Here is a 20,822-nt window from a genome sequence, read left to right on the forward strand (position 1 = left end):
ATGGACCTGACTGTCCAGGCAGTGGAGCTTGGTAAACATGTGCAGAGATGCCCAAGTTACTGCTGCCTTGCAGATGTTCAGGACTGAGACTCGACATGCTAATGCAGTAGTTGCAGCCTTGGCTCTGAAGAATGAGCACGCAAACCCTCAGGGGCTGCTTCTTGGCCAATGTGTAGCAGATTATGATACAGAGAATGATCAATTGGGAGATCATAGGTTTCTTTGCCTCATTTCCATTCTGGGCTCTGACATACCCTACAAAGAGTTGGTCGTCCACCTGGGACTCTTTTGTGTGGCCAAGATAGAATGACAATGCCCTTTTTGGGTCCAGCCTGTGAAGAGTTTTTTTGGGGGGTTTATTCAATTTCATGAGACATATGCAGTTAGAAGAAGACAGTATGCCCCAATCCTTTTGGATATGTTGCCACTCACTGGTAAAGTGGGTAGAAAAGCAGACAGTGAAATGATGATAAGGAAAGCAGCTTGGTTTTGTATTAAAAAGAGTTCTGATCAGGGCGGACTGGGAACCATCAGCAGCTGTGTCAAAAATGTTCAAACCAACCCTGCTCCCTTCCTTCTATTGCATCTCTCTCACCTCTATCTCATTCTCTCGCCCCCTCTCTCTCTCCTGAAAGCCCAAGTGCCTACTGTAATTATCTGATGAAGCTAAAGACAATGGCAAAGGCATCAGCAGTGGTTGCTTGTCTTATAATCCGGTTTCAGCACTCTGGGGAAATTTTTTGCAGACAAAACATGCAGTCCAAACCTGGTTCCGGTGTTGCAAGGAGGATTTGGTAGGGAGCATTGATGCCAATGTTTTCCACTTTATAGGAGGAAAGAGGGTCAATAGATAGGCACCTGGTGCACCTGGTCAGAATGGTCTAGAGAAGGCCAGAGTAGTGGGATAGTTGAAGGACATGAAGGATTTAAGAGAGGTGAGGGCTCGGACCAGTGAAGACGGGGTGTGCTCAGGACGGCATACAGGGGGTGTTAAAGACATTGGCAGTTGCTTTCATGCATAATTATGGGTTTCCTAAATTTGTCACATAATCCATGATCTGTTGTATAATCTGCAGATTTTAACAAAAAAGAATTTGTTTCTACCTCATACGGATCAAAAGTTTCTAAACACTGGGGCATGGCCAGCAAAATGGTGGAGTAGACGTCCCTGTACAGAGCTCCACCAGGGCCTAACTAAATCCTACACTGATCTGACATCCCCGAGTCCCATCGACGCCCTAAGACCACCCTGATTGATTCTGTAAGTGAGCCGCGCAATCGGAGTGGTCTTGCAAAGCTCTACGATGATCCCTGGTTGAGCAGTGACTGCCTCGACATAATGGTGGTGGCCTGCGCTCCGCAGCTAGAAGAGGTGAGAGAGCGGTGATCCTGGACCCTGGACCCTGGCTAGGTAGATACAAGACTGGGGTGGTCCGAGCCTGGCTGAGACAGGTACCTGCCGCAAAAGGAGATCCCTGGCACTGCCTACTGACAGAGGAGTGTGTCGGGGCATAAGCTTTGCAGCCACCCTGTTTCACCGTGGAGAGAGGTACGGAAAAAAATGGGGCGCAACTTCCCCAGGGCTCTAGGTTGGTGTAGTGAGAAGAATTGCCCGATCCTGACCGAAACCGCGGTTGGCCTGATACCCCTCCCCACCCACTGAGATGCAGATCGGCGTCTGAGGAGCGACGGGGGGCAACCAGCAGTAAAAGGGTGAAGCACCCTTTGCCCAGAGGCCTGGTAACATGGTTGTGACCGGAACTTGAACCTCCTGGAGTGCGGGCACTTTCAGAAAAGGAGCTGTTGCGTGAGGTGGGTCCCAGCGGAAGGCCTAGCAGATGGAAGTGAGGGGGAGAGCTGATCGGACCCTGCCTCAGACTCAGGGAACTCGAAACACTTAGAGTCTAGTGGTGGCAGAGGAGAAATCTAGAGGCTGGATGCTGCTGGCAGCTGACACTCCCTCACCCCTACAACTTGGGTTTTGGTGAGGGGGTACCACAGGAGTAGTCTCCCCCCTGAAGAGTGGTGAGCCCCCAAACAAAAGGAAAAAGACACTGACCATTACAGAATCTCCGCTGACCCCCTGAGACAACCCAGACATACCCACCCTGACAGAAATGTATGATGGTCAAGTAGAACTCCAGATGCAATGGTGCTGGAGAGTGGTCTGAGGTGCAGAGTGTGGGAGGCGGATTGAGATTATACCTCCCAGGAGGGCTATGCATGTCTGCCTCTGTTAGAGGACCTCCAGAGGCAGACAGTGAAGGAGGCACAAGAAAGAAATCCTGAGACTCGGGGTAGATCCAAGAAGGGGTAAAATTACAGTTACAGCATAGAGACCCCTGTTGCTTCGTCGCTATTGAACTGCGTGGGTTTTGAGAAGCACGGATGAATGCACCTTGATAGGCCCAGACAGAGCTACACTCATCTCTGAACTCCTCCAAAATATGGGACAGGTTTGAGCAGTGGTGGTGTTCGGCTGCATCCTCAAGCTAATACACCTGAAGCTACTCACACCCATCAGTTGGAGGTGAGATGGAGTCAGTGCCGATACCCTACAATGGTGAAGGACAAAGATCTGAAACTGTCCCGTCATAGAAAAAAATCGATAAATACATCAGGGTGGTAGAGAACACGCCAGACCTAGAGGTACTGCTCACACTGCCAGATAATGCAGCCCTTCCTATCGCAATCCAGTCGACCAGAATGGCCTTGGAGGCCTGGATTGGAGTGTCACTGCTGCAACAGGATCTCAGGAATGTGTTAGAGCGGGTGACAGCAGTCGACGGTAGAGTGTCTGAACTGGAAGATATCACACAGGCCATGGGAAAAAATATTAAAGAAGGACAGGTGATTACTAAAGACCAGCTCTGGAGTGTTGATGATGAATCAGGCGAGGCGAAACAACCTGAGACTAAGACTGGTAGACTTCCCTAAGGAAGCACAGGGGTCCAATATGGTGGGCTGCCTGGGACAGTGGCTCTGATCTTCTTTCATGGCTGAGAACGTCTCCACCTGTTTTATTATAGAGCCAGCACATGGAGCTCTTGTAGCCCGGCTGCTGGTGGGAACTCCCCTGCGAGCTATTACTGTCCACTTACTGAACTTTTAGGACGGAGACATGATCCTTAGGGAAGCGAGGCAACTAAGAGAACCTCAAACATTAATCACCCACCATCATGAAACTCCAAAACTACTCCTGTGAGGTACAGAAGCAGAGACGGACATTCTATACAGTGAAAACCAAGCTCCGATCATTGCAAATACAATACATGCTGGTCTTCCCAGCCAAACTGAAAGTGATCTACAAAGACAAGACCCAATTCTTTGCCACACCAGAGGAGGCCGGGAACTGCCTGAAGGAGAGACCATCAATCAGGCCCGTACAGGAGGAGGAAGAGGCAGATCACTGGGAAGGACAGATGGAAGCAGAGCGGCTGGTGGGAGATCCTCAGAATCTAATGACGACCTATGGAGACAGGGAAACCAACAATCCTGGATAGATGGAGAGGAAGGGACACATTGAAGAGATACAGAGGATGACTTAAGCCAAGACTCGGACAAAGTAACATCACATGCTAACCAGAGGAGCACTGACCAAGACGAACCTGAGATTCATGGATCAAGATATTCTAATTATGTGGAGCTCTGGAAATCTTATCATGTTATGAATTTTTGAAAGCTTCCTTCTTATATATGTCAAACACTAGATGGGTGATGTAGTGTTTGTTTGCCTATTTGAGCGTATGTTACTTTATGTTTGTGTTTTTACGCCTACCTTGATTTTGTGATGTTCTAGCTGAGCTGTTTGACCACTGTCACCTTCTTTTGTTTATGGACTGGGCAATAAAGTTAAACAAGAGATAGTGGCCACTTATATTAGGCGATTAAATACAGATGTGGTCTTGTTGCAAGAGACCCACTTGATGGGGTCCCAATGCCATTTCCTGAGCAGGGGGGCCTACACCTCATTGGCTCATGCTGGCTTCACCTCTGGCTCTCAGGGAGTTGCAGTTGTGGTTAGGAAGACTCTCCCCTTTCAGGTCCAGAGGTCTTGGACAGATCCCAGCGGGACATAGACTGTTGTGTGGGGCATGTGGGGGATGACAGACATTAAACTAATTTGTGTATATGCCCGCCACGACTGCTACATCCCACCCTAGACAGGGTGATACTGTTGGAGACGGAATCCTTTCTTCACATCTTGGGGCAGACTTTAATGATGTTATGATCCCTAAGATGGATCAATAAGGCTCTACCTCTCATATCCCAAGAGAGAAGCCTTTGGTACGTTTCACGAACATGCTGCAAGTATCAAACCTTTGGCGTTGCTGCTACCCTGAAGACCGAAGATACTCTTACTTCTCTGGAACCCACAGGGTGTATTCCAGACTAGATTATATTTTTGCCACGGCAGGAGAGTTAGATAGGATAGATAGGGCTGAATATCTGGCCACTCGCCACTCTGGCTCACCCTGGGGAGACGACCTTGTTGCTCAGGTTTGGGATGGAGGCTGATTGCATGGGAATAAAGACTTGAGATATTCTTACGGGAACTGGGGTAGACACATAACAAAGTATCTGTAGACTTGGCGGTCATACTCTAGGAGGTCTATAAAACAGTACTTAGGGATCGAGTACAGAATGTAATAACACATAAAAAGAAGAGGGAAAAAAAGTAACGAGAGGACATAGAACATAGCTTGATGAAGTTAGAAGGAGCTCCTGGGTTTGTCTTGAATCCCTTCCCAGGATCGGGCCCTGCGCAAGAAATATCGAGCACTGATACAAAATGTGGCAAGAAATCAGATAGTGGCTATGCAACACCATGTCTATAACACAAGAGACTAAGCTGGCAAGTGCCTGGCTTGGCTAGGTTGAAGAGAGGCAGAGGCGCACTGGGTCCAAAGCATATTGGGCCGCAATAAAGAAGTCTATGATACAGATAAGAGGATATATGAAGAATTTGCACAATAGTACGAGTACTTCTACAGGGTGAGCCTACTAGCGGAAGCCCACCAAATAGAAGCCTACCTAGCCATGGTGAATATGCAGACCCTTCCGTCTGAGGATCGTTTGGTCCGGGAGGAAGAAATCACTCTCCCTGAAATATTAGCAGCTATAACAAAACTAAATTCGGGAAAGGCCCCTGGCCCCAATGGACTACCGGTCAAATTCTTTGAAATAAAAAAAACATCGGGACCCTTGGTCCCCACCTACTTAAAATGTATATTGAGGCAAGAAATGAGGGAACAAAGCCACCAGACCTCTGGTGGGCCACATCAGTGGAAATTCACAAGCCAGGGAAACCAGCAACAAAATTGTAGTTCTTATCACTCTCTATCCCCTATGATTTGGTCGTATTTTCTCCCGAGGTATACTACATACTAGTGGGATCTATCTAGGGTACGTATTAATCACATGTACTTGTTTATGACCCTTGCATGATTAGATTAGGACACTGGTCCTAATGAAATGCCATGATCTTTATGACAGTAATAGGGCATGAAACATGTTGACCTTCTTTTAAAATATCACTTTGTGCTGGATTGGATCAATATAACAATCTATAGCCAGATCATATGTTTTTAACTGTAACAAAAGAACCCAGTTTTTGAATAGTATTTTGGGTTCTTTTAGTTATTTTTTGCTTCACATGTTTTGAGCAATCTACTCACTTTTCACACTCACCATCACACCTCACTCTTCACATTGGCAAAAACAAAAGAATTCCTGCAAAAAGCCCCCTGCGGTGCCCGTTGGGAATTGCAGCACAGGCTCAACGGGGAGCTTCCCCGATGATGAAGCATGACACCCCTTGGGGTGTGTGAGGGCCCTTGCTCCTAAGGAAGCAGATTCCTTGTTCTACCTCACTGGCAGCCTTCGACCGTCCCTTTTGATAAGCAGTGCATTCCCTTGTTTTCTTTTATTAATATGTTGTTCACCGTGTCTTTTAATAAAAACAGGACCCATATACTCTTCTGCGAAACAAGCTACAGCTAGGCCTGTTACAACACCACCACCAGCATAAAAGGTCCCAGAAGTGCAGTCAGAGGCTGTCTGTTGAAGAGCCTTAAGGTTTAGCTCCAGTAATTGGGACAACTAGACTGAGACGATGAACTTCTCTTGTGTTAAAAATATTCAGTAACCCTCTTACCACACGTTTCTGCCCTGAGAAGCACATTACAGCACATCTAATATGTGTCCAATTATGACCAGTTAAGCACATGCCTTTGCCCACAAATGTGGAAAGCTTGCGGAAATGTCCTTTTCTGCAAATTATTTCATGTTTACTGGTGGAAAGTAATTCAAATCCAGGAGCAAACCCCCACTTACCAATTGGGGGAATGTTTTTTCGAGATCAACAGGGTTATACTACAGCCACTGGAATTGTACAATGGTAGGGCAGCGCAGTTTTATTAGAAATTATGCATTTTCAATTGTTACATTTTTCAATGTATTTATCTCATGCCTTAGTTAATTAAAACCTTACATGAAAAATTAAGAACATAATATAATTCAACAATAGTAAAATTCTAGTTACTACATCTGATTATCCGATTAAATAAAAATAAAAAACTAACGAGCTGACAGTTATTTGCCCCGCTTGCCAACATTTGTTGTTTCCGTTGCAGAGTCCAACAAGTAATATTTCCTGGTCAAGGAGGTCAAAACTTACAACAATTAGTGTCAACGATAATAGTTCACGCTTTAATGAGCGTACGCATGCTAATACAGGCGTCAGCAAATGCCATTTACATGCATAAGCATATAACAGCCAAACCAACTTGTTCTGATCTATGTAGATGCCTATATTAACAACACACACAAGGTTATTTTTTTAAAGCACACACGAGGGTCACCAAGCTTCAGTCTTCGATAAAATACAACTGTCTGTACTGCCTCTAAATTGTGAATGTAAGTGAACTGTTGACAAATGCTCAAATGACTAAACTAGTGGTGTTACTTCCTTTTCATGGCTTACATTTTTTACCAGAATGTAAGTATTTTACTTGAACGTGGTGTGATTTACTATTGGAAATGTGTAAGCGTGCCTCACTGTGACATAGGGAGTCTACCAACTGAGGTTTGCAGTCTACTAAATGAGGCAATGTGTTGGGATCACTGGTGTGTAGAGGCCTGCTGGTAAAGTCCGCCTTGGTGGAACTACTTGTGTAGAAAGCCAGAGGCGACTCTCATCACCCACCGATCACACTGCACTGGCTTAATTTAGGATTCAACAATGTAAAAATGGCATGAATCTGAATGTATTTATCTCATTCCTAGAATATTTTTAATTTGCTACATGGAGTAGTAAACTGAGAAACATTAATTTGTCACTTAATGTGCTAGTGGCACACCGCTCTGCAATTCAGACCACAAGTGTAAATACAGAAGAAGGAAAAACAGTATGTGTGTCATTAAAAAAACCTATATTCTTGGTGGCAGGAGCATCAAAAGTTGTGCACATTTTATTAGTGCTATTGCAAAAAAAGTAATTCTGTTATTAGAATGTACCAGGAATTGACAGCCGAGACCCCAAAAGGGGAAGAGGAAAGAAGAGGAGAATTGAAACTAAGCTGCTTGCGCCAAAAGGTACCGGATGGTTGTATGACAGAGGCAAGCATGGCTGAACTACGCATGCCTCTATAACGCTGCCCAAACAACGAATGTGTCTGAATAACGCATTCCTTTGCCACGCATGTCTTTACCAAGCAATTTCGTGGAAAAGGCATTGGCAAAAGGATATGTGGGAAAATATCACACCCAAGCCCTCCTGCCCTGAGCCCTAAAAACCACCCCTGACCCCCCAGCCTTAAAAACAACCCCGACACCCTGAGCTCCCAAAACAACTCTGACACCCCGAGCCAGGAAAACAAACCAAAACCCTGAAAACAACCAAGATCCACCGAGTCCTAAAAACTACCCCAACCCTAAGTCCTAAAAACTACAACCCTTACAAACAAACTCTCCCAACCCCTCAAAACCTGGCCCAAGCCCCACTTACCACACCACGTCCACGTCTGATCCTTCCACTTCGTGTGCCCGCCCATACCCGCATCTAGACTGCACACTGCCTTAAATATGCATATGCGTGGTTGAGGCCTATGTGTGGTTAAGGCAAGTGTGGTTCCGCTTGTGGGGAAATGGCACGCGTGGCTCAGCACGCGTTGTAAAGGCCGTTTCCAATGCCAGATTGCAGCAGTAAAAATATCCACACATCTTCTCCAGGCAAAGCAGCTGCACACCAAGTGTGAGAAAAGTGACACACAAAATACTGGCAACAATTATTAAGTGGAATGGTACCTGGCAGATGTAGTCCTTTAGGGTATGTGACAGCAATCACAGAAAGGGATAAGCAACTACATTTCCCACAATACGGTGCACATGACATCACCTCTTCTGGATGAAGAGGTGGTCACCACTTATACTACATGCTGTGATTGTGATAATAGCAGTAGGGATATGGTCTATTGAGGTGAATGTATCATTTGCACAAATATTGGTTGCACAACATTCAACAGCACGCAACCCATCAGCCACTATACTCTTTCCTTGGCACAAGTCAGTGCATTTGGATCAATCAGACCAACAGAAGTATAATTAAAAAAACAAAATGTTTAAATTAAAAGTAAAATGAGTAAGGTAAAAAAAGCCTGATTTAAATAAGATGAAGAAAGGTAAGCAAATGCAGTTCAAGTCTTATTTTTAAAGAAAATCATGTATTTTTTATGCAAAAGTTTTGCCCACAAAAAGATGATCTGCCTTCAAAATAAAACTTAGCAAGTATACTGCAATTGTGTATATCATATGTAAAGTAAGCATTAAGTTTCAATTATAATGTGTTGTTTTTAGTGGGAAAAGTCTATATTCTAAGATGGCATCAGAATGTCAGCTGCTGAAAACAATGCATCTCACTCACTGCAAGGAAGCACTCCAAAGGAGGCAGAATGGTACACCATACAGCCAACTGCCTGGAGCAAGAGAGGGTTACTCCTCCAACCCCAATACATACATATTGATTATTAAGAAAATAGGTGTACTTGTGGTGTAATGCAGCAGCAAGCACTCAACAAACGTTAACTGGTTACCTTTCAGTTATTGATTGCCATGTTCCTGTATTAAGCTCCTGACAATGAGGTGAAATCTTTACCCAGGCATTATTAAACTTAAACTTAAACTTAAACTTAACGTTCTCCCCCCGAACCTGTCTTCCCCGCCCCCCCTCCCCCTCCTTGCCCCCGGACCCACAGACGTAAGGATCTTCAGCGCTGGGATACCTCAGGGTGACTACGCGCTCTATAAAAAATTGTAATAATAATAATTAATGTGCTCAAATGTTGCCTTTTGTCTGCAAAATAAATTTTAAAAATCCTTTGTCATTTCAACGTAATTCAAAAAGTGTGGAAATAATGATTCCTTCTTTTGTCATAAAAATGGTACGTTCCATTATTTGCGCCAACAGAATTTGTGGTGCGTTACACATCTGGCAGTATTCTTTCAAAAAGGCACTGATAGAAAGAAATATCCTGTTTTATTTCTCTTTCTAAGGTTTGACATCATAAATCATACGTGTTCCGTAGTGAAATAATCATAGTATGCACATCTAATTTGCACTGCTGCTCTGCAGGGCTGTTTCTGAAGTGCTTCTACAGGCTAAAAGCTTGGGCGCAGGACAAACCTAAAACTGAAGACTGGCTCTAAAACCAACATGGGATACTTTTTAATAGAAGAAGAGTGCACATGGAGACTTACTTTCTGCCGAGAGCAACATTTACTCCAGAAGGGACGGTGTTAAGGAAAAGACTAAATTATCCGTTAGTGAATTATGTTTTCGATAGGATAGTGTGATTAGGTGTATTTGTCTGTCTTAAGAAGCCTTTGTATTTTGCATAGAGTCGAGGTCCATCTTGTATGTCAAAATGACATCATAGCGGGTCTGGTGGCTTAGTGGAATAATGGATCCTCGTGGTCACAGGTATAAATCCCAGCGGTCCACTCAGCCTTTCATCCTTCTGAGGTCGATAAAATGAGTACCTTTGAGTTTGGTATCAATAAACAGTATTTTACTCAGCGCCAGGAAGTCCTTCAGGGTGAACGTGCGCTTTGCAAATACACGTTATATTATGTTAATATTGGCAGAGAATGGTACAGAGTTCATAAGGGGCTGGTTATTTAAAAAGTGCGTCATGAGCTGGAACTCGTGTGCCAAAAGGCACGTCGGTTGTGTAACCGCATCCACTTCGTTCACAAAGACGGATTAAACCTCGGCCCGCCAGGGCTCCGAGGAGGAGGGTGAATGTGTGAACAAGCACATACCAGAGAAGTAAAAGCAGGCTATCGCACTAAGCAGAGAGCGGAGGGAGACTGGGGTTTCGCCGAGGTCAATAATGGCATGGCGCCGGGGTCGGACTGGCCTGGCCTATATGTCAATCAGGCAGTGTCCGAAGGGCTGGTCTAAAAGGTCAGTACATGGGCCGTTCGTTTCCTGTTTTTGGACCTGTTTTATGGTCTGCTTGGCCCGTTTTTGACTGTTGTTTACTCTGACGTGAAAACAAACATTGCCTGTGTGCAGCTCAAATCGATGCGGTCTGCCATACCTTTCAAAACACTTATACAGCATGTCCTAACAAGTTCCAAACTGCCCCATTTTGCAAAAATGGGACTCTTTTATATTTAGCTTTCTAATTCACTAATGATGGCCCCTTTTACTTTAGTGCCCAGGGCTATTGTCTATCCCAGCCCGGCCCTGAATGGCACTACATCTGCCTCTGATCGAATGAGGCGATGTTCTCCTAATGAAAAACAGAAATATCCCAAAAACAGAGAATCCTAAAAAGAACCGTAGAGGTGTAAATCATGCTTTATAACCAGATGCAGAAACGAACGGGCTAACCATAATCACCCTGGGCCTGGCACACGCATCTGCAGTGCCAAATGGCACCATGTCACCTGTGACACCATCAGTTAGTGGTGACTATTTAGCAGACATCACTTTGCAATTCGTGCACCTGCAGTTCCGTTTTTCCGTCGTTATAATGGGCTTAAGGAATGGGAGTTTGAAATGTGATGTGTGGAAAACTGTCCCAATTGAGCATTTGTATGCATGCACTGATTAAAAATCCAGCGCTACAGGTGCCAAAGGAAAAAGAAAAAAAACTGGACCTAGGAGCTACCCTTTGGACTCTTGATACTCTGCACCCAGGGAGAGGTGCTAGAAGAACCCGGGAGATATCGACGTGGATCATAAGAGGACGCCCTGCAGACAGCAGAACAAAGGCAAATACAGGACCATTGAGGCAGAAGCAGAAACCTAAGGACCAAAGGTACAACAACACAGGGATTGTGAAATACAGGACCGTGTTCCATCGAAATCAGCTCCCGCCTTCGCTAATGTTAGTACCTTGTGAAAGCAGAACGGTGGAGTGTACTGCAAAGCCAATGCCAGGGGAATGCAAGTGCACCCTGGTACATTTTAGGGTTGCCACATAGAAGTCTGTGTCACAATGAAAGGATGACCTTTCAGGATTATCCAATCTTAGTAAATTTGTAGAAAGAGACACTTTCACCTGGAAGTTATAGAGTAAAATACCCGTAGGAAATGTGTGTACATTTACAGTGTCACAACCTTCCTCCCTAAGAAACAGAAAATTGAATGTCGATGTTAAACCCGCATGAATGAACTAATGAATGAAAGAAGATTTATAAAGCGCGAACTAAGCTCAAGGGCATCAAGGCGCATAATTCGGACCCCGGGATAAAATGCCCCTCTTCATGGAACCTTGGGCAGTACTGTGCTCTTTTCCTCCATCTCTCCCAATTTTGAGGTTCTTTATCACAAGCGCACTTGTGAAACTTGCTATGGTGCTGTTTCTATACGCATTCAATAGATCCAAATAAATCGCCTCTAGGCGCTTAGAAGAATGGAGAACGAGAATGCGGTACTTGTAAAACTTGTTTAACCAAATGCACCTGCTGTAAAAGGAGCTGCACGCACAAACCTCCCGGGCTGGGAGCAGCATAGAAACTAAAACACAGACCTGCGGGAGCGGAGATTCGGAGAATTGCCCAGTTACCTGCCAAGTAGCCCATCCTACAAAGGGAGGTGTACACTGCCCTCTGTGTAGCCCGGTAATAAGAATCACCAATTAGTAGGCTGCTGAATCACCAGTGATGAAGTAATCTAAGAAAGAGAAAGACCTTTCTAGATCCCTGGTCAGAACGATGAAGTGAGTTCCGAGTTTTGTACAGCGCAACACTACAAAGCAATGCCTTGAGGCGCTTCGAGGTTAAGTGGAACTGCAGTTTTTTTTTATATAGACTACCTTTAGTATATTGCTAGATGTCCTAGACATTACCAAATTAGGACAATAGGCGGAAAAAGTTATTTCCCTAGGACCACACGATGTAGTCACGTGTACAAGCTGAGAATAGAACTCAGGGTCAAACTTAGCGACAGAACCACAGCTTCCTTTGAGTCAGTCAGTGCTAGAGACACGGGAATGAATACCTGGTAATGGTATCATTACGAGCCTAAAGACACCTACGTGCTTCAAGCGGCGAGCACGCCGCATGCCCTCTCTTTGCACCGGCGCTGCAGTCTCTTACCAGCTTGCCCTTGCGACTCCAGTGACAGCCCGCCAATGAGAGGTGTCGTGAGCGCGCGCTCCTCAGCTGCCGCCGGCCCCTCTGCCGCCTCGCGCCTGCCTGCCCGCCCGGAGTGAGTCCACGGCTGCTGTAATGAGCCTTCAGAGGAGCAGCAGGTGCGCGTGTGCTCCCAGCCCGCTTGTACCCAGATCAGATGTTTCCGGCTCGGTGTCGCAGGGAAACCATTCCCCGCCCCCTTGTGCCGAGTCATGACAGAGCGGCGTGCTTACACAGTAGAAGTGAACGGAGAGAACAGCTGATCACAACGTGGCAGGAGGCATTTGTACACACATGGCTGGGGGCCTGCGCGCGCGGTCTGGGACAGAGGCCGTCAGCCTGTTCGAAGGTCTCTCTGGAAGGTGGAGGGGGAGTTTGGATGTTAATCAGTCTCAGGGTAGGTAGGCGATAGGCTCTGGCCAAGACTGGTCCTTTCAGTACTGCTTGGGTACAGTGACAAACAGTGCTGTGTTTTAGTGAAAGAAAATAAAGCGCATGTAAATAAACGGTAATGCCTTTTGCTACTCATGTCTTGGCTGGGAGAAGGTGCAGGGGGGGGGGGGGGAGGGGGGGGAGGCATCCAAACAGCCTCCCCTCCATTATCATCATCTTGATATTGTGAGTGTATTAAAGGCACAGGAAGTAACAGATACACCGTAACCTTGACCATCATTCACAAGTAACCCAGGGTCGTTGCAACGACTTTATTTCCTATTTGTTTTATTAGCCCTAATAAATCACCCAGATTCTGAGCGAGGGCCATTCCACATAATAGTACTGCAAACAAATTCAAATGTTATTAGCTACACACATAGTTTTGATGCTATAAATCGCATTCTCAGCGTAAAATGAAATGCTCATTTCACTGCAACATTCTAATTCCTTCCCTTTAAGCATAGCATGGGTAAATTGAAAACTCATTACTGAGCAGCAGTATGCACTACCCTCATCTCTCGTTCTTGAATTAAAATATCGGGGGTTCGTGTGGGGGGAGGGGCGGTGTCACTGTCATCCGACTGGAAAGATATCTACTACAAAGGTCGGCATACAGCTCATAACATGACAAGCACAAGATAGGGTGACCAGACGTCCCGGTTTTCCCCGGACGGTCCCCGTTTTTGGAGAAGTGTCCCGGTGTCCCGACACTTTTCTCCAAATCAATGAAATGTCCAGGTTTTTAAAGTGTGTCCAGGGTAGACATAAGAGCAAACCTAACCCGAGAGGAACCGAGCATCGTCAGGTACGTGCAAATGCTAAACTCGGCAGGCCACCAGACAGCGAAAATCTACAAACTAATCGCCCCAGCCACCATGTCTCTAAACAAGAAGACAACAAACTCATGGGCAACACTCCTAGGCAGACAGCTAAACGAAAAGGAACAAGCACAAATGTGGAGCTCAGCTACAAAAAACAAAATCACCCCACAACTGGCACAAACAAAATACTGGCTACTCCACAGAGCCTACTGGACCCCATCCAGGCTCCACAAAAGTGGCATAGCAGAATCAGGCGACTGCTGGAACTGCCAGAAGGAGGAGGGTACACTCGAACACCTCATCTTTGGATGCGTCAGAGTCAAGAAGTTCTGGGCCCAGATAAACGCATTCATAAACGATATACTCAAAACAGACTTAATTATCAACTATGCGACCTTGGCGACAGGGCACGTAACGACGAACTTGAACAGTAAGGAAGAAAGAGATTTACTAGACCTGCTTCTCACAGCGGCCCTAAAGATAATCTTAACGAACTGGAAGAACACGGCGAAAGCAAACTTCAAGACATGGATCAACTGGGTCACCTTCCTAAGAGGAGCAGACAACATCACAGGCAACCTCTCGAAAGAACACACTCCCAAAGAGCTCATGTGGGAACCTCTCGATGAACACTTAAAGAAGCCACACTAACGACCCCCCCCTCTTTTTCTTTTCTTCTTTCCTTTCTCCTTTCTTTTTCCCTTCTGCAACAGGCCAAGGAAAAGAGACAACAAATTGCACTGTGTAACAACTGCCAATGTATATGCCACTTTTATTTTTCAATAAAATCTTTAAATCAAAAAAAAAAAGAAATGTCCCGGTTTTTTATTGGTGTTTCAGTTGAGCAGACCCTCGCATGCTCTTTGCCTAAAGTGACATCACTTAGGTGAGCTGAGCGTTGTAGCAGGAAGGGAAATCCTTTGAAGAGAGACCCTTTCTCTCGGGATTTCCCTTCTCTTTGTACAACGCAGCGCCACGTACGGGTTGGAATCAAACTTGGGGATGGAAACTGCATATCCAAGAATGTATAAATTACTTTAAAAAGGGTTATATGCTTGCCCCAGCGTTGTTTAATATCTTCATCTGTAATGTCCCGGTCGAATTAGACATTGCAAACACTCATGTTCCGAAAATCCGAGGCAAGTCCTTAGCAAGCAGGACTATGCAGCCATGGCTGCCAACGTTTTATATTGCTATGTGTGACATTTTCATATTTTCAATGTAATTCTGAGTGACATTTGAATGACTAAGAGTGACACTTTTTAACGAGCAAAATCAAGCAATGAAGAGAGGGAAATATATTACATTAAATTGAATTTGAGCAACAAAAAATGTTTCAGCTGCAGCAAAGCACCTGGAGGCGCAGAGAAGTCTCAGGTATAGCCAACCACTAGTGCGCTGTAGTGTTTATAATTTTACAAACGAGTCTCTCTCAACACTTCAACATTTGTTTCCAAGTTTTTCAAGGAATGGCCTGTTCAACTTGAGGCCGCTCAGTACAAATTAGTTAATTTACAAAATAAACGTCCTGCTCTATTTTCCATACTCATGCTCCGATAATTAGTGTGTTTTACTGCACTTCAACTTCAGTTCAGCTAGCAGTCATGTACCACAGGTATACATCTGAGTATCAGCCACCTTCACAAACACGAGCACTACCTTCGAGAGACACCTACAAGCATCTTGTAAGCTCTTAATTTAATTTCTATTATCATCCAAGTAAAGCACAGTTGGGATGTCGGCGTGCCACAGTGAGTCAAGTGAAAACTGACTGGGGCAGACAGGAGCACGCCCCACCCCCTAGCATTTTGGCAAGCCAGCCTCAGGCCCTGTGAAGAACACACTTTCTTGGTCAGGTCCAGCGCGGCCGGCAGCCTTGAGCTACTAATAAGCAATTATGTGGGAGATGATAGATCATGTGTAGTGGCATTAGTAAGCAGTGTCAAGTGAGCATCTAGGCCAGCACAGAGAAATCATGTTACATCAGCCGGCCTGTGAAAGGTGCTGTGCCATGCATGTTGTGTGTACGTGTCACTGATGGCCGCTATGTGCAAGTCTGTGTGTGTGTGTGGCCAAGAGGCAATACAATGGAGTCACTCATTCTGTACATTCTTAGGCTCTACAGGCAGCTCTTCCGTTGCCTCGCCACACCTCTCCTGCCCAAATTCAACTTGAGTTTGGCCTTGTAAGCCAGCAGAATGGGGATGTCCACATGACGGGCTCACTGCTTAGTGCTAGAATTCAGTGACAATATGCACTTCAAGCTGATTTGCACTTGGTCTTAACAGCGTCAGTACTTTGGGCATGATTCAAAATGGTAACCTTAGACCAAAAGTCTAAGTTTATGAATTTTGGTAGTCACAAAGGGACGTGCAAGTAGTAATAAAAGACCTCTGATTTGTCGTCTGTAATGCTTCATCTCGGTCTGTGGAGGGAGCTATCATTGCAGTCCCTTTTCTATGTCTATGACAGCTGTCAAATAGTCCTACTTTTATGTCGATGGTTACTGCGAACTGTAGTCCTACTTCTATGTCTATGACCTGTCCCCGTTTTTTGTATTGAGAATCTGGTCACCCTAGCACAAGATCGTGTCCTATTGGAACCTGACTCCAGCACAGCTCCGGACCTGAAACCCTGAATGTTCAAAAGAGTGCTGGAGGGGCTGTTGGGGGACAGGAACGTTGCTCCACCTTCTATGGTATTGCCCGAAGCTAGCCCGCTACTGGGAGTGTGTACTTAATGACATAGGCCAAGCCGTTGAGACCTCGATTCCAAGATTCCCAGATTCCCAGTATACACCATTTTGAGACTTCCCTTTGACATACCCGCTTCACTCACCCCGCGGGAAGAAATGGCACTGGCATTAGGGGAGGCTCATCAGGTGATTCTAGCCCTCAGGGGCACAGAGAGGTGTGGTATCTTCCATATATATAAGTATATATATATATGTCAAGGTGACAAATGAGGGCATATGTCCAAAAGCTGAATTGCAAAACACCATCGTGAACCTGACACCCCCCAAGAGCAAGGACGAGATCAAGTCATTTATGGGGATGTTAGAGTTCTACGGAAAGTTCATAAGGAACCTGGCGGGAAGAACATATGCCATCAGGCTACTGTTGAAAAAGGAGAATGAATTCCGGTGGAGTCAGGAGTGCCAGAGAGAGTTCGAGGACGTAAAGAAGGCACTCGCAGAGGCCCCTAGTTTGAAGTCGTATATACCCAACCGGGCAACCATAGTCACCACCGACGCAAGGGCGAAAGGTTTGCGAGCTGTCCCCACCCAAATTGGAGAAGAAGGAGAAGAAACCATAGCCTTTGCCTCAAGGTCACTCCAGAAGTCCAAGAACAACTACTCTGTGATCGAGAAAGAGGCTTTGGCAGTATTTTGGGCGTTAGGAAAGTTCAGAGACTTCCTCTGGGGAACTCAGTTCACCCTCCGAACCGACCACAAGCCGTTGGTGGAAGTTTTCAGCAAGAAGGGTTTAGATGCCATCTCCAGCAGGATAAGGCGGTGGGTAGTCGGCCTTCAAGAATACACCTTTGGCGTCGAATACGTCCCCGGGACACAGAACCTCGCAGCTGACTGTCTATCTAGGCTCGTCAGTGATGAAGGAGCGGGGGAGAAGCTGGAGAAGGCGGATGAAGAAGAAGAGGACCTTCAGATGGAGGATGTCTGCACCATCCAGAGGGCGATGGGAGAAGAAACATGGAGAAAGGCGTTAGAAGAAGACAAAATCTTGGAGGAGATATACAAAAGAGTAAGAGGCGGTTGGAAGCACGGTGACAAACAAGATGAAAACCTGCGGCCATACCTGGCCATTAAAGATGAGTTGTCCATAATAGACGGATGTCTATTCAGGGGTAAGAGACTTGTACCTCCTGCAACGGTGAGAAACAACCTGGTCGAACTAGCCCACGAAGGGCATTTGGGCATCACAAAAACCAAGCAGAGACTCAGGGAGAGCTATTGGTGGCCGAGCATGGATCTGATCACTGAAAGGAGAATCAGAGAGTGCATTCCGTGCAGCAGCAGTGACAAAGTCCTGAGGCAACAGACGCCCCCTATGGTGTGCAGGCCGCCCCCTTCAGGACCGTGGGTCGAGTTGGCATTGGACATCGTAGGCCCCATGTCAGGGGAACAGCGGACACCCTACATTCTGGTGCTTGTGGATTTGTATTCCAGGTGGCCAGAGATAAAGTTTGTCAGTGAAGTCACGACCAAAACTGTCATCAGCTTTCTAGAGGAGGTGTTTATCCAGGAAGGGCTACCTAGCAACATTCTGACCGATAACGGTGTACAACTGTGTTCGAAGGAGATGGAAGACTTCCTGGAGGGAAGAGGCATCAGACGCAAGCGGTGCGCCCTTTACCACCCAGAAACTAATGGCATGGTCGAACGCTTTAACAAAACCCTCAAAGAGAGCATCCAATTGGCCAGAGCAAGCGGAATAAGTTGGAAGGAGGAGTCGTGGAGGCGGCTAGAGGCATACAGGTTCACACCACATCAGACGACGGGAGTCACCCCGTTCGAATTGCTCCGCGCCAGGATACCCAACACGAAGCTAGCCCCAGGATGGATGGAGTGGCACAAGGGATGGTCAGACCGATCCAAAGAAGCTGAAAGCTTGAAGAAGCAAAAGGAAGCCATGGAAAAGAGAAAAGAAGGTTATGACCGGCACAAAGCCACACAGGAAGTAGAATTCAAAGTGGGAGACAGCATCAAAATCAGAGCTCCGACAGGGAAGGCAAGTTGGTCAGAGTACACCAACCCTACCAAGATCACCAAGCTATTCAAAAATGCTGTCAAGACACAAGAAGGAAAAATATGGAACCTTGGGAGGGTTGTAAAGTACCATCCACCTGAGAATTCAAGGGGACGGGAGGGAGACCCTAGGCGGGACCCTAGTTCCACCACTAAGAGGCAAACCATGACTCCCCACCTAACCATCAGGCCTAGCAAGAGGGTGACCAGACCACCTAGACATTTTGATCAGTATGTAATGATGTAACAGGGTTACCCTGTCCGTTTTCTCAATCCTCTCACCAGGCCTAGGATAGTCAGACTGTCCCACACCCCGTTGGGTGTTACCGCACCACCTGGTGCGCTCTTCAGTTCTTGTTATGTTTATGCTTTTCTTTCCGCAGGGAAGGGGGATGTGTGGTATCTTCCATATATATAACTCCCCCGGCGCCTCGCATGTAATGGAGCTGCTCGCGGTGACATCACTTAGAATGTCACCGCGACCAGCATTCCAAGGCGAGCGCCGGGGACTGTGTGAGGCGGCTCTAAGAAGCGAGGCTGTGGCTGGGGTCACAGGAGTTGTATCTGGCAATTAAAGACTTCCCCATTTATCACCGACTTGTGTCCTGGTCATTGTATCCGTGATTACCACAAGAGGATTCCTGATTACACCGCTTGGCTACACAAATTATGGTTCATGCTGGGCATGGAAAAACTGTCTCTAACTGTTGACCAAAAGTGCGACTCCTATGCCGATTTGTGGACACTATTCCTTCGCATACTCTCATTCAAATTTAATGAATTAACATGCTAGACTTACCTTAAATTGCTCTGGTTCCTCCCCATAGCATCGCCTACGAAGAATTATGCCCCAATCTAAGTCTATCGATTCTCTTGTCCACTTAATCATTCAACAGTGGCCCAACACGTTTCTACCTTAGACCACTTAACTGTATATTCTGATGGAAAATGGGGGGGGGAGGTTTGTTGGGGTTTCATTGTGTTTATTACGTTAAGTTTGCCTCAGTAGCGCTGCTGGACTCAGGGTTGTAGAAGGACAGCTCTGTAAGCTGCGACTCGTATATTTACTGGACACTGCTGGCCCCCTGGGTTGTAGGCAACTAGCTGTGGATGTTCATGGCTTGCTGTGGCTTGAATGAATAGTACTGATCCATAAAAATAAGTTGTCAAAGAATAAGATGATGGTGGCATGGACTGAGTTCTTCCAACAAGGAGGTCAAGTGTTATTATGCCAGAGGAATACGTTGACATCCCTTGCTATGTTATCTTAAGGTGTTCAAGTTCCCGGTCTCCAAGAGGTGGAGGAAGAGGTCAAGGTTTAAGTAGAGGTAGAGGCTTCAATAATAATGATAACAATGGGACAATCAAGCCTACAGTGTGTCACATATGTGGTAAAGGGAGATATTGGAAAAGATATTCTAGCGTGAGAATGCAGGTGCAGCAACCTGACAATGAAATGCATGTCTGATGTCACAAAATGGCATGGCAACTGTACTGAGCTTTGCCTTCAGCACCACCCTTACTGCAGCAGTTATATAATAATGCAATACAATTTCTTCAGAATGTACAGGTGCAAAGGAACGCTGCAGAACTGCTTGCAAGAGAATCATTGATTAGTTTTTCCTTTCCAAAGCTTGAAGCTACCCAGGCAGGACCACAAGGACCTAGGTCCTAGTCAGACACAATGATGGTGCCTGAGAGTGGAGAAGTACTGCATGCTTAGTGCAATTCTCGAGGTAGACCAGACTGGGCCATGTGTGGAAGGTGTCCTTCCTATTTGATACTGGTGCTATCCGTTCTACAGTTGAAGTTCCCAACCTAGAGATACAAGCTGTAGGCATTGCAAAAAAAACAAATGGTTCATAAAATAGCCACTTCTGTTCCAGCGAAGTTAGGCTCAGTTACAGATAATCGTGACTTTATTATTAGTGAAAAAGTCATGTGAACCTACTCGGGTGAAATGTACTTTGTAAATTTAATACTGTAATTTACTTTACACCTGATGGTGTCTACATTCACACAAATGACATGTTGAATTTTAATTTAAATAAGTCAGGGAATTTCAATGATTTTCCAGTTTTCACACAAGGGGACATACCTCTAGATTTAGTACAGACTGTGAAAAGGATAGATTTGCAGTTGCCAGGTAAAGACAC

At 45.8% G+C, this 20,822-nt stretch overlaps 1 protein-coding gene across 2 annotated transcripts in view; it reads right to left on the bottom strand.

Moving 5' to 3' along the window:
* Window positions 1-12,849, bottom strand: part of SAR1B (secretion associated Ras related GTPase 1B) — a 470,631-nt gene extending 457,782 nt beyond the window's left edge. Inside the window, exon 1 of one of the 2 annotated variants that reach the window (XM_086931492.1) lies at window positions 12,610-12,849. The gene's annotated coding sequence lies outside the window, so the exon portion shown is untranslated. The remainder of the gene's footprint in view (window positions 1-12,609) is intronic. The other variant, XM_086931493.1, reaches the window with a different exon arrangement.
* Window positions 12,850-20,822: the final 7,973 nt, after the last annotated feature.

The sequence above is a fragment of the Lissotriton vulgaris genome, chromosome 7 (genome assembly GCF_964263255.1).
Source record: "Lissotriton vulgaris chromosome 7, aLisVul1.2, whole genome shotgun sequence".
NCBI classification, from domain to species: Eukaryota; Metazoa; Chordata; class Amphibia; order Caudata; family Salamandridae; genus Lissotriton; species Lissotriton vulgaris.